Source organism: Ciona intestinalis, unplaced genomic scaffold, assembly GCF_000224145.3.
Source record: "Ciona intestinalis unplaced genomic scaffold, KH HT000626.1, whole genome shotgun sequence".
NCBI classification, from domain to species: domain Eukaryota; kingdom Metazoa; phylum Chordata; class Ascidiacea; order Phlebobranchia; family Cionidae; genus Ciona; species Ciona intestinalis.
In genome coordinates this window covers 2,990-6,058 of record NW_004190947.1, presented here as the reverse complement: position 1 = coordinate 6,058, position 3,069 = coordinate 2,990, and positions in this window count along the sequence as shown.

Below are 3,069 nucleotides of genomic sequence, written 5' to 3'. Positions count from 1 at the left end.
TGTATTCATACACCTCATGCTCACTGTCAAGTTATAACATGGGTGTCTTCTTATACACCAGACACACATGGTGTATTCTTACACATCATACTCACTGTTGAGTCACATTATTCACATTATGACATCACACAGGGTTGTGTCAGCATCATGATGTTCGAATCGATCTCAGAAACTCTTCGTTGTTGGAAGAAAGTTCCGAGAGTAAACGGCGTTCCCACGGTAACGATGCATGACGTCGCCACCGGCAACGGGACTTCTTTCATTAAATGGAAAGTTCACAACGATTGGATCACTGAGGTAAAAGGGGAGGAATTAATTGCATGTGGTCACACATTAGGTTTAGAGGTTTAAATTATTATCGGTATCTTAAAAGGGGGATCACGCCTTAAAATGTTTAAGAACCTCAAAAACTCATATAAAATAGAATGTCTCGTTTTATAAAGGATGTTGTTACCTTTATAGGCAGTTAGGGGAGTTTGCATTAATTCCATTCTTCTATCTAGATCCGATATTTTCATGAGCTAAGGTCCGTTATCTCAGCTTCAAATAATCCAGAGACTGCTCTTGTGAGAGGTAAGGTCATGCAATGTAGCAATTAACTTTTGTAGTTTGTAGTTTTGCTTTCCATGTAGAGCATAAGTCGGCAATGCAATTTAGTAGAATTCAGGTTTATATCTTAATAAGTTAGACTTGTCCACCAATGGACTTTCATTAACCCCGTTATAGAATATAGTCCATATATCTAAGAGGGATAGGCCGACTCTGGCCTACATTTTCCAGGTCCCATGTCATGCCTTAATGTAGGTATCACCTATAAAGAACTATATACCCACATATTATATAATGTGAATGAATAAATAAAATGAACACCCACACCACCACTTACATTCCTCCCCAGGTTGTACCACAGCAAGCACTGTGTTACACAACATGGCCGATCCTTCACTCCAAGCATCCCATAATCACGGTGCCGTAACCCCCGGCAACAAGCACGACCGTACCCGCAAGTCACTGTTGCCGCAGCAACGACAGAAAACCGACCAATCGGTGTTCTATGTCTACAAAGGAGTAAAAACTTTTGATTTTTCTAAAGAAAATAACATTGTAGCCACTGGAGGTATGATGCTGTTGTTGTAGATTAATGGTTTGGTTCATTGTCTGGTGCTAGCAATGGTTGGCTTAATTGTTAGCCATTAATAATAATCACCCACAAAGTTACATTGGGGTAACTCTTAAGCGGAAACGCGGTGTATGAAACAGAACACCCGTGTTATAACGACTGTCCTTTCTCGCCACAAGGATGAATAAGTTACATTTATTCACTGACACTTAATGAATATCGGCCACCCACAATGATAGCAGAGCTGAGGCTTGAACCCAGTATTCTTTGGTAAGAAAGTAAAAGCAGAAATCACCAAAAGGTTATAAATATTATAAAACAAGCAAAACAATAGCATGTATCACCATACATCAGTGTACACATACATTAGAATGTACATACACATATTATAATGTATATATAAATCCATTATATGATAAATATCGTCAGGCATGGATCGTATTCTAAGACTATGGAACCCATACGTCCCACACAGACCAACAGGCTTGCTACGTGGTCATGCTTCTCCCATTATATTTATCTCAATATCGGGTGAAGATCAAAGAATATTCAGTATTTCTACTGACAAGTGTGTAAAGGTATGTAGTGGATATTTTGCATTGTTTGCCTTGTTGCTTTGGGATTCCAGGTGTAAGTGTCTATGTTGCGTAATGTTGCAGACAACGAACATTATAAAACATGATTTGTATTTCATATTATTGCATTATCCTGTTCCATAAGTCTTACCATAGGACCTGGGATTTAGGACAGTTGTTTGTTCATTACTCCAACATTGTGTATGCACATTCTATTCTATAGTAATAGGTGTATATGTCTTTGGGCGAGTCATTTAACAGACGTTGCTCCAACCCAGTGGTCACTAATCCAACCACCCTGTGTGTTGGGGTATGTGCCAGGTCTGTCTTAAATTCCAGAGGTGTACGCCTTGCTCATCTAAATAGAACTGTAGTGTAGAACCTCTTCTACTTTAAATATAACAAATCAACATCAGTTAATTTTAAACCATAGGTTTGGGACCTGGTTGAACAAAACTGCCTTACCACTGTGAATCCAAAGTTGCACAAGATAAATGGAGAGGTGGTGGCTTGTGCTTATTCAGAGCAACATAAAGCACTGCTGGTGGGAACTGACAGGATATCATTACTAAGGATACAACAAAAGTAATTGAACAACTTTATTTATATATGTGTAGTTATTTTTATATGTGCCGGACCTGGGATGTAGGTCTATTACCCCAACAACCAGGGTGCTACCATCTATACCCCACTGAGGCAGTTTATAGATACTTAATAATAAAGAATAGAGATCATATTATATAAGGATGGGGTCTTTGGTGAAGCCTTGGGTTTTTGGTCTACTTTCATAAGTAACATGTTAAAGTAATAAATAACTAAGTTAAACAAACAGAGACGCCGAGATTCTACCACATGCTTTATCATTAAAACTGAGGTATCTGGCGTGTGTTCTTGTTTTGTGGGTTGTAGTTTCTCTTTGTTTATTTTTTGTGCTTGTTGTTTTTGTTGTGAAGTGATCATTTGTTTGCTAAGATTTTTCTTGTGTTTGAAAAAACAAACAAAAAAACAACACTGGGTGTGGATATTTCTTCAGTTAAACTCTGACCTCATAGAAATTTATGGAATATAATATATTTGGATAAAACATATTTGTTTACGTTTATAATTAAAACTGTGAAACATTTTTTCTTACCTTTTATTCCACTAAGGCAAGCTATCAAAGGGTGTATTCCTGTTATTTCTGGATTAATGTAATATACACTGTTTAATTTTTTGTTATAAAGCTTAACTTTCTTTTTCTCTTTATACTAACCATACAAACATTCCAGAGTTAAGGTAGTAGACGAGGTTCCCATTTCCCACACTGAGGCTGCGACATGCTGTGCTTATAACTCAAACTTTGGCCACGTCATTACTTGCTCTGAAGGATCGGTA